Source organism: Nicotiana tomentosiformis, chromosome 12 (genome assembly GCF_000390325.3).
Source record: "Nicotiana tomentosiformis chromosome 12, ASM39032v3, whole genome shotgun sequence".
Lineage (NCBI taxonomy): Eukaryota > Viridiplantae > Streptophyta > Magnoliopsida > Solanales > Solanaceae > Nicotiana > Nicotiana tomentosiformis.
Window position 1 is genome coordinate 67,415,963 of NC_090823.1, and position 12,079 is coordinate 67,428,041.

The following is a 12,079-nucleotide window of genomic DNA, read 5'->3' on the forward strand; positions in this document are numbered from 1 at the left end:
GCTGGGCTAAGTGATTTCCACAGATGCGGAGTCTTCCTCACAGAAGCGGGACCACGAATTCGAAAAAATGGCCGCAGGTGCGAAAGGGGTCTGGGCAGAGTCTATAAATGCGAGACTTCGTGATTTTGGCTTCATTTCATCATTTTGAGCTCGGATTTTGGAGATTTGAAGAGGGCTTTTCAAGTGGAATTCTTGAGGTAAGATCCTTGTGTCCGTTTTTCTTCAATAATTATGTTTCCCCACTGATTTTCAACATAGATGGTGTGTTTTTGAGGTGTAATTTGGGGGTTTGAGGCTAGGAATTTAGAAAGTGAACTTTGGGGATTTGAATGACCATTTGGTGTCGGATTATGGTAAATTTGGTATGGTTAGACTCGTGAGTAAATGGGGCTTTCATATTTTGTGACTTTTGTCGGATTTCGAGACGTGGGCCCGGGGCCGGGTTTGGGCCGATTTAGGATTTTGGCTATAATGTCGTATTTTGCTTGTGAAATTGATTTTTTTAGCCTATATTGATTGTATTGTACTACTTGTGTCTAGATTCAGGACGTTTGGAGACGGGCGTGCGAGCATGCTTCGTGAGAATTGTGACCTAGTCGATTCCACAGCACTGTCTAGTGGTTCTATCTTGTTGATATCCATGCTTTCATCATGTAATAAAGTAATTGAGCTGTCACTCATGCTAGATATCATGTTTAGGCTTTATGTCGATACTGTTGGGACCCATAGTGGTCGTTTCTTGCTGTTGTCTTATTGATTTCATTGATATTCCGTACTCAGTCATATTCATTCATTTCATATCATATCTCAGTCTCTATTGTTAATTATTGATACATCATATAATTATTTTTGAGCTAGTATCATGACATTGTGAGCCCGTGAGAGAGAGACTGGAGAGATTGGTGACTGAGTGAGGCCGAAGGCCTGATTATGAGTGATATTTATGGGATCAGACTGCACGCCGCAGCAGTGATACTGATTTATGATAGCACTTGGGCTAAAGGAACCCCTCCGGAGTCTGCACACACCCCTAGTGAGCATGGTTGATATTATTGAGGGATGGATCTTCCCTGGACATGGATCTTGTCCGAAGCATTTTATACCTGGAGATGGATCTTCTCCACTGGCTGGATTTTCCCTACTCGATACTGGGTGACTGATGGTCATTGATGTATATATTCCGGGATGGATCTTCCCTAGGCCGTTTGGGCCATATACAGTACCGAGTGATTGAGTATTTGAGAGTGTGAGAACATGAGGCTGTCAGGATGGTGCATCATATACAGCATGTGCATTGGCATGGTAGAAATAGAGGAGTTATATTTTTCATACCATTCAAATTGATCCATTTTACTATTTTAAGATATCTATCAAACTTGAAAGCATGTCTACATTTCTGTACTGTTTTTTTCTGTATTGAGTTATGCCGGTTGAGTTCGTCACTACTTTTAGTCCACAGTTTGTATTTGTTACTTACAAAGTTGGTTGTACTCACGCTACACCCTGCACCTCGTGTGCAGATCTAGGTACTTCTGGTTACGGTGGCTGCTTTTTAAGGAGACAGGGTCTCGAAGACTATTGAGGTAGCTGCATGGCATTCATAGGCCTTGACTCTCCCTCATTATCTTTATCTGTACTTCAGTTTTTACTCCTTAGACATTGTAGTAGACTGTATTCTGACATAGATGCTCATGTACTCGGTGACACCCTGATTTTTGGAAGGGATTTGTATTGCGTTGTGGTTTTATTTCGGTTTGTTTTTAAATAGATTCTTAAATATTAACTGCTTATGTTTTATATTCAATGTTTTTACTTGGTGACCTGGTTGAGTAGTTGGCTTTCCTAGTTCCACGATAGGCGCCATCACGACGGTTGGTTTTGGGGTCGTGACAAGTTGGTATCGAGCCTAGGTTACATAGGTCTCACGAGTCATGAGCAGGTTTAGTAGAGTCTTGCGGATCGGTATGGAGATGTTTGTACTTATCTTCGATGGGCTGCCGAACCCTAAGGAAATTTCACTTTCTTGTATTCTATCGTGCGACATTGATTCAGCTTGAAACATAACTCTTTGAATCCCTTCCACGTATTCGTATGCGCATGTCAATGCTCGATATCGTCTGTGCATCGCCGGCTTGGGATTCCATGAACAAGGTTCGAGATGAGTATTCTGTGTTTTGGTGATGGGCCAGTCTGGAGGACTTGAGTCCGAGGTTAGACCGCAGCTTAACCTCGGTAGTTTCGATTGTGAGAACTTATGAGTTTGGACTTATGCAACCGGTGGTGTCTCTATGAGTGGAAAATTGTGGCGATGAGCGGTCAAATGGCTATATGATGAGTATGATGAGACTGCTGGATGTGTTCAGATGGGTTGAATATGACGAATAAATTTTACTTGTGACTCAAGATTTTTCTATGGGGTATTTGAATTTTGTCTTGATTTGACGTGTAGTCTCGAGTTGTGAGTGTATTGAAGGATCTTTAACATTGTATAATTGTGGAACAAATTAAATTCCCATGTCTTGTTAATGAGTTTGGACTCAGGAAGATTAAGTGATTGCGTAGTAATTGAGGCTGTGAAAGGGTATAACAAGATGACAATTTGAGGCTAAGCTGGGGGTTATCTCTTGCAGAGTAATCTATGTAGGTGTGTTCCTTATAATGTTAAGTGGAGAGTTTCTTTTCTACCAGCGGAGTGTATGTGTTGAGATTTGAATTTGAATCTGGGTGAGAAAGTTGACTTGACTGTCAAGAGAATAAATGCGAGATTATCGGAAGCATTTTTGTTGAATTGACTATGGGATTATGACAATAGTAGAGTGTGGGTATGATAAGTTATCAGATATTTTATTATATGGCTTTGAGCCAAGTGGAGGAGTTTGCTATCTACGATTTGATTGTACGATTATGTGTTGTATTAGTTTTGGTCCGAGACATACTTGTGGATTAGTTATGACTTGTAGAGGTTGAGATCGAGGATGGCTCGAGTAAGGAAATTCCTAAATACGGGTTACATTGCACTTTATGAAAGATATGAAAATCATGGAATGATTAAGTTGTTATTTTGAAGGATGTAGTGCGCACGAAGTATGAATTTCATTGGTGGTGTTAAGGCAGGGTTACTTCTTTGGGGGCTGTTGTGCTAATGGGGCTTGTGTCTTTCGGCCCGTTTTGGCGGTGCAATTTAGATTTGAGCATAGTGGGTGACGTTCGAAAGGGTTCTAATCGATTCAAAATGTATATGTGTCAATTGAATTTTTTTTTGGAATTTGTATATCGCGAGAATCGATTATTTACATTGTATGGTGCCAGGACTTGCATTAATTCTGTCTGACTATGGATTCTACATTCCAATGCAAGAATGGTAAAAAGGAACAATTTAAAATTCAGATAAGTTATTTCAGAGTGAGCATTTCAGTTGTGGTACTTATGGGGGTGCTTAAGAAGAGTACAGTGGCTTATGGGCCTTAGGGAGGTGTCATTTTATGTTAGGATGTCTTGTAGTGAGATTTGTGTAAGGATGGTAGTGTTCCGATAAGGAGAAGTGTCAACTTGAGGGTAATTATGATGTGGTGAGGCTCTACAAATGTTTTGGTGGCAATATTCTTGGGTTTGATGACCTGCGTGGTTTGGACGAATTAGAGGAATTTAGTTCCGATAGCTTGATTAGGTGCAACTCTATTTCAAAGTGTTCTTGATGATTTCTACCATGGTTTGAACCGCATATTTTCTACCAGTGTGTGGAACGTGTTGGGTATTATGCTTTCCTCCTAGAAGGAAGCAAGAGGAAGGTTTCTAACTAACCGGGTATGTAAATTGATGGTGACTCAAAGTTGATAATGAGATTCTTGTGCTTGTCATATGATGGGAAGGTCATGAAGGGAAGGTCATGAATTCTTGATAGAATGATCAGTTTTATATATTTAGATGAATGTTATAACTGCTCGGTAATCCCTGAGAAGGGTGCGCATTTCAAAAAGCACATTGTGTTTTGATTTACGAATGTTCATTGGTATTGTGGTACTCACCTGGTTGATAGACTGCTAATATTCAAATGATTGCTATGTGGCACGGAAGAATTTTGAAAGTATTCCTCGTGGGATGATCGTGCATGAAAAATGTGTTAGTCATTCGAGTGCTGGAGTTGGGATCAGTTACGGCGGTTCATGTATTCTATGAATTTGGAGACTGGGAGTTCTCCGAAGCATATTGTTTCAGGGTTGCGGCCTATTTGAGGTGAGTGTTTTATCTAAACTTAGTGGAGGCACTAGTTGTGCTAATTATTTGTGATAGCTACGCGCTATGAGTGCGCATATGTTTGGGGTTTGAGCCCATGTGCGAGCACCGGGGCAGTTATTCATGCTTGGAAGAATGCCTATGCTATGATATGTCTAGAGTTGACTGTTAAGCATAAAGTTATAGCATTTCTCGTATTCGTACCTTTGTCAAGAACTATCTGGACTACACTTGAGGTTACAAAGAGGCTAATTCCCTAAATAAATTGGGCAGTTACTATTTCTGCGTTAACTTGCCGATTTGGGTGGAGATAGCACACTTTGCACCTGCCAACTCTATGGCGTGTTATTTATACCAGTCCAAGAGCATGATAAGCATAATTCATTTATAATATACATGTGTACTTATTTGATAGCTCCTGTATGATATGCTTTGACTGGAGGCCTGTGACCATGCCAGCCAGATTATATTATTGGCACGTGAGTTGTCTGTGCGGGTCCAGATATTGATACTATAGTACGTGAGTTATCTGTGCGAGTGATATTAATGTGAGCCCTAGAAGAGATGGTTATTGTTATTAAATTTGTGTCTTGGTTCTACTATATATAATGAGATTATAGCATTGCAATTGTGGTGGTGCTTGTTGAACTTGCAATACGGTTCTCTACTTTGAGACATCTTCCATTTTGGGTACAAGGTTGCACAGTTGTGGCTTGAGTTTTATTGGTGTGGCATGTCAGTGGGATAATTGTGTTTAATAATATATAGTCATTGGACCTAGAATGGGTACTATCAGATTTTATTACGGTATATTGGGAGGATAATATTGAAAGTCATCTTAGAAGGTGATTATGATTCTGGTTGGGGCAAGAAAGCTCCATTACTTAATCTGATAAGGGGTTATGAGATTCCGTGTGTTTCTTTCATTATCAATAGTGTACAAAGGTTTTAGAACGATGTTTTGTTTGATATGGGGTTTAATACACTACAAGAATTTTGACTTTTAACGACCAGTTTTTTACGAAGGGACATGAATTCGGTCGTTATAGGTATATCAATAGCGATCACATTTTTTCCGGTCATTAAAATTAATTTTTAGTTTAATATTAACAAAGAAAAAATATTCGGTCCTTAAAATTCATAAATCCGGTCGTTAAAAAAAATAAAAAAAATAACGCTAACGTTTCCCTATCTTTTGCCCAACATCAGCCCACTCACGCCACTTTTCCCTCTTTTTTTGCCCAAACCCATAATTTTCCCACTTTTCTTTCTTTTTATCATAGGAATTACAAAGCTAGGGTATACGTGAAATTGAGCAGTTGAAACTCTGTGAAGTATTAAGCCTTGTGTTCCTCTCTACAACCTAGGGTTTCATTCTTCTTCTTCTCAAGGTAAGCTCTAATCTTGTAGTACTATTGTGAAATTGGGTACCTTTTTTATACTCCAATTATCTTTTTGTTTTTCATGTATTGGTTTTTTTTATAATTACATGTACTACAATTTTATAATTATATTCAGATTTTAACATTGCTGATGAATGTAGAGGAGTTGCTTTTATTTATTTATTTATTGAATATTGCTCGTTATATGTCAACTGTGTGTATTCTCTTATAGAGCAGATTATTTTTCAACTGGGTTTGATTTTGAATTACATTCAGTTTTTCTGTTGTTTCCGTTTTAGCATCCCTATTTCTTCTACTATTCTTGAACAAGACTATTATTGCATGAGAAGTCTAAATTATGGTCTTCAAAATTATTAATTATTTTTGAAGCAAAATTAGGAGAAATCCACTTCCATTAAAAACCATGTCGATATGTATATGTATCATAGTTATGGTCTAATTAACTATTCTATAGCTTATAAAAGAGAAAGAGTAAAGGAAAACTAACAAAGTTATATCTTAAGCAGAATTTACAGGGTTTGTTTGTATTTAGTTTTGAAAATGTTTTTCTGTGACCTATGTGTTTCCATTGGATTTTAATAAAATTAATGATAAGTTTTTCTGTTCTTTTACCCCAAAGAGCTTAAAAATATACTATTTCACTGAATTGCTATACAATCATGGATGAGATTTATTACCAACATGATGACATATAAGTGAAGCTATACTGATAATTCTGCTAATTGGAGTTTAGTTTGACCTTATTTGTGTTGCTTTAAGTACTACATCATGAGTTAGACTCCATATTTAGAGTCCCTTAGTTTTAAGAATCATGTTAACAGAGAACTTGAAGTAAGTGATGACTTTGTTCACGTGCTATGTGCTATCAGATGTTGAAACAATTAGAAAATCACGTCTTGTTGTATGAATATTAAGAATGCACTTTTTACTTAAAATATTGGTGAGTGGTGTATCAGTAAAGAACATATGGTTTTGGACATAAAAGTTAAGCTTCAGGTGAAGTATTTTGTTAAACCTTAAATCCTCCAATCCTTTTTTATCACATGCTTCCTTCTATAGTATTCTTTCTCTTCAGTTGTACTGTATATCTGTATCATATTCGTTTAAAATGAAGATTGCAGAAGCACTACTATTTTTTGGAAAAGCTAAGGAGTTGAAAGGTGGTAACTCCTCAAAAGTTGCATTGTTGGAATAGTTGAATGCTACTGTAAAAGAAAATAAATCACTAAAAGGATGTTTGGAAGGGCTAGAGAGTAAATATGATGAGCTAGGGAGTAAATACACACAACATGCAAAGATAGTGTTTGATCAGCCTTCATCAACATCTTCAAGTGATCCATAGATTGAATCATTTAATAGGTTAGTAATTGAAAATCCTATTTTACTCTATGATGAAAATATTGCAACGCTCATGTGAATTTTTTCTTTATGTCATTAACATTTATGAATAAATAAAAACATAGTTAATGAAACAAGTGAATTTAAGCAAGAATGAAGTTTCAAATATTATGTACATGGTGCACTTGTGCTTGCTAACATACCAGGAGATAAAGGACTTTTGGAGAGATTTTACATTAGATATATGTTGTTGTCTGCTAAAGTAATGTGCCGATGTCTGCTCCTTTTTTTTTATCTGGCGTTGCACCTCTCTCTCTCTCTCTCTCTCTCTCTCTCTCCAATGATCTTATCTCTATTTCTTTCCTGTTACACTTATTATTATCTCTCTTTCTACCTCACCATTTTTAGTAAAAACTAGAATACCCACAAAGCAGGACAATTCTGTCATATCACTTAAGCTCTGAGCCTGCAATTTTCTTGAAATAACTAAAGGGTACTCTACTTTTCTTTGTTCTTTTCTATAATTTTCTACTTTAGCTTCTAGCTTTATTTCCATTTGAATTGTTGCCTTCTTTTTATTTCTCTCTGTTTGTTTCTTGATGATAAAATCGCGAGCTTTGTTGGTTAGTATGTTGTTGTTATAATTATTGTTATTATGGTTACTAGTAAAATGCTACAACTATTATAACTATTATGGAGAATCTGCTATTCTATCTAATATCTCCACACTTTTAAAGAATATGGCTTCAAGACTTAAAACTTAGAATGTTATACGGAGTCCTCCAGTCGTATAATCATAAATTAAAAAATTACGCACTGTGGTGAAAGACATGTTACACTAGCCACCTTGCAGACGGACTTAAGGTTTTCTTTGCTTAAATGCTTGGTCATTGTTCTCCCTTTAATAAGTACTAGTTCATTTTTTCGTAAGCTGGAGGCAGATTGCCAAATGGTATCCAGGAACATTGGTTAAGATTCATGACGTTTGTTTTGGTTTTGTGTCAAGGAAAATTTTGGAAAGGTGAAAAAGTATATTTTGGGTCCAATAATGATTGCGTAATTTAGTATAAGTTAGTCTGGTACTTGGCTAGAATTTAATTGAACTTATCACTTCTTTGGCTAGTCAACTTACTTCTCGTGAATATGGTTATCTATCTGTGCATTCGATAATTTAAGGTGTTATCTGTTCATTTTCCCTTTAAAGTGTTTATTTTCTTCTTTAGTTATTTATTCTTTGATACTAAACTCAAATAAATTTTTTATTTTAACAGATCAAAAATTTAAAATCTGAAGAACCTATAATTGAAGAAAGTGTAGAGCAAGTTGAAGTTCAAGAGGTTTTTGGTTCGTCATCGATGGTTTAAAGACACTGTCTTATGTACATATATATGCTGCCATTTTATTTTTATTCTTTTTAGGAATTATTTAAAATGATGCTTAACTCACCTCACTTTATGCTTCTAGTTGTCTCCTATCTGGGTTGGCATTATTTTTACTTTTCATTATTTTAGCAAGATGGGTTTGTTACAATTTGGATTGGTTTCTCGTAAATATGATACTTTAGTTTTTTGTATTAACAAGATATCAAGTATTTGGTTTATTTTCCAATGTTGTTAAGCATGTATGAAAGCATATAAATAATTATTACTATTCATATAATTTAAAATTTTTTAATTATATTTATTACATTTTCATATTAGCGAAGAAAAATGTGGTCATTAAAACTCTTTAACGACAGGCTTCTCAAACAGATAAATGACTATTAACGAAGAGAAAATTGGTTATTAAAAGTAATTATACAATTAACGAAGGGAATATCGGTCGCTAAAAGCACTCGAATTGACATAATACATTGTTTTTATTAAAGACTTTTAATGACTGGATAACAAATTAGCGAGGGAAAAATCATGTCTCTAAAAAGCATGTATAACGACCGAAAATTACGTCGTTGCTAAAGATCCTTTAACGACCGGTTATAATCCGGTCGTTAACTTTTAACGTCGGGACCTTTAACGACCGGTGACGACCAGATTTTTTTCGGTCGTTATTAACTTATAACGACCGAAATTGGACTTTTAATGACCAGATTTCCTCTCGCTAAAGCCCCATTTTCTTGTAGTGATACCAGTACCGGGTTGGTTTTGAGTAGTTATTGTGATCGAGAATGGTGCTGCGAGTATGCGAGTTGTGTGGTATGTTATGTGATTATATCTGAATTATGGTTATGGCTTGATACAGCTTGTTCAGACTTATACAATGTGTAGATATGAGATTCGGGTCTTGAAAAGAATTCTGGATGTTAGATATTGGGCTCCAAGGTTTTTGGGCTAAGGTTAAATTAATGATTTTCAGTTATGTTGTGTTGTCATGCCTATATAGAATATGGTGACGTGAGATCACCCCCAGGTATGTGTGTGGTGAGGTGGAATAGTGATTCGAAGGTTTAGGAACAACTCTTAGCACGCAGTTTACATCACAGTTTTGGAGAGTAGTGTAGTGAGAATTAGGTACATAAGTTCAGTTGAGTACAACATTTCACCCTCAGACAGACGGATAGTCCGAGCGCACTATTCAAATATTGGAGGATATGCTACGCGCTTGTGTCATTGATTTGGGGGTTCTTGGGATCAGTTTTTGCCACTCGCGGAGTTTGCTTACAACAACAGTTATCAGTCGAGCATCCAGATGGCCACGTATGAGGCTTTGTATGGGAGGCGGTTTAGATCTCCGGTGGGTTGGTTTGAGCCCGGTGAGGCTAGGCTTTTGGGTACAGATTTGGTTCAGGATTCATTGGACAAGGTTAAATTGATACAAGAATGGCTTCGCACGGCGCAGTCTAGACAGAAGAGTTATGTTGACGGAAAAGTCCATGATGTTGCTTACATGGTTGGGCAGAAAGTTCTGCTGAAGGTTTCACCCATGAATGGTGTTATGAGGTTTAGGAAGAAGGACAAGTTAAGCCCTCGGTTTATTTGGGCCTTTTGAGGTACTTCAAAGGATTGGGGAGGTGGCTTACAAGCTTGCCTTGCCAGCTAGCTTGTCGAGTGTTCATCCAGTATTTCATGTTATTATGCTCCGGAAGTATATCGGCGACCCGTCTCATGTTTTGGATATCAACATGGTTCAGTTGGATGGTGATTTGACTTATGTTGTGGAGCCGGTGGCCACTTTGGATCGGCAGGTTCGGAAGTTGAGGTCAAAGGATATAGCTTCAGTGAAGGTGCAGTGGAGAGGTCAGCCCGTGGAGAAGGATACTTGGGAGACCGAGCGGGAGATGCAGAGCAGATATCCATGCCTATTTGAGACTCCAGGTATGTTTCTAGACCCGTTCGAGGACGAACGTTTGTATAAGAGGGGGAGGATATAACGACCCGACCGGTCGTTTCGAGAGTTGTATCCCCATTCCCCTATTTACTGCTCCATTTGTGCTTTATAGCTGTTATATGACTTATCAGGCTAGTTGGTTCGGGTCCGGAGAGAATTTAGGGTGAATTGAGATAATTAGTCTCTTAATTGAAAGCTTAAGTTGGAAAAGTCGACCGGATGATGACTTATGTGTAAACGACCTCAGGTTTGAATTTGATAGTTTTGTTAGCTCCGTTGGGTGATTCTGGACTTACGAGCTTTTTTGGATTTTGATTTGGAGGTCGGGAGTAGAATTAGGCTTGGAATAGCGAAAGTTGGAATTTTGGAAAGTTTGACCGGTAGTGGACTATTTTTGATATCGGGGTCGGATTCCGATTCCGAAAGTTGCACTAGGTTCATGGGGTCATTTGTGACTTGTGTGCAGATGCGAGAAAGGGACCACAGAAGCGGCCAGGAAGGCTTTGGGCAGGGGCCGCAGATGCGAACTTTTGAGCGCAGAAGCGGGCGGACGGGTGCAGGTGCGGCCAGGCACGCAGGTGCGATGGAATTTTCTGCACCTGCGATTGCGCAGATGCGGTCCAAGGCTCGTAGAAGCGGTGGAAATTAGGCTAAGTGACTTTCGCAAATGCGGAGTCTTCCTCGCATAAGCGAGATCGCGGATGCAGAAATATGGTCGTAGGTGCGAAAGGGGTCTAGGCAGAGTCTATAAATGCGAGACTTCACAATTTTGGCTTCATTTCATCATTTTGAGCTCGGATTTTGGAGATTTTGAGAGGGCTTTTCAAGTGTAATTCTTGAGGTAAGATCCTTGTGTCCATTTTGCTTCAATAATTATGTTTCCCCACTGATTTTCCACCTAGATGGTGTGTTTTTGATGTGTAATTTGGGGGTTTGAGGCTAGGGATTTAGAGAGTGAACTTTGGGGATTTGAATGACCATTTGGTGTCGGATTTTGGTAAATTTGGTATTGTTACACTCGTGACTGAATGGGCTTTCAGATTTTGTGACTTTTGTTGGATTTCGAGACGTGGGACCGGGGCCGGGTTTGGGCCGATTTCGGATTTTGGCTAAAATGTCGTATTTTGCTTGTGGAATTTATTCCTTTAGCCTATATTGATTGTATTGTACAGCTTGTGGCTAGATTCGAGACGTTTGTAGACTGATTTGAGAGGCAAGGGCATTTTGGAGTAGAGTTAGCTCGGATTGAGGTAAGTAACACTTTCAAACTTGGTTCTGAGGGTTCGAAACCCCGAATTATGTGTTATGTGATTGGTATTGAGGTGACGCACAAGCCAAGTGACGGGCGTGCGGGCGTGCACCATGAGAATTTTGACCTAGTCGATTCCACGACACTGTCTAATGGTTCTATCTTATTGATATTCGTGCTTTCATCTGGTGATAAAGTAATTGACCTGTCACTCATGCTAGATATCATGTTTAGGGTTTATGCCGATACTGTTGGGAGCCATAGTGGTCGTTTATTGCTGTTGCCTTACTGATTTCATTAATATTTCGTACTCAATCATATTTATTCATTTCATATCATATCTCAGTCTTTGTTATTAATTATTGATACATCATATCATTGTTTTCGGGCTAGTGTCATGACATTGTGAGCCCGTGAGAGAGAGACTGGAGAGATTGATGACTGAGTGAGGCTGAGGGATTGATTATGAGTGACATTTATGGGATCGGGTTGCACGCCGTAGCGGTTATACTGAATTATGATAGCGCTTGGG

The 12,079-nt window shown here is 38.2% G+C and overlaps 1 long non-coding RNA gene across 1 annotated transcript; it reads left to right on the forward strand.

Moving 5' to 3' along the window:
• Positions 1-5,427: 5,427 nt before the first annotated feature.
• Positions 5,428-8,488, forward strand: LOC104091163 (uncharacterized). Its single transcript, XR_685094.4, has 2 exons — positions 5,428-5,624; positions 8,246-8,488. It is a non-coding gene; the product is annotated as an uncharacterized lncRNA (long non-coding RNA).
• The last annotated feature ends 3,591 nt before the right edge of the window (positions 8,489-12,079 follow it).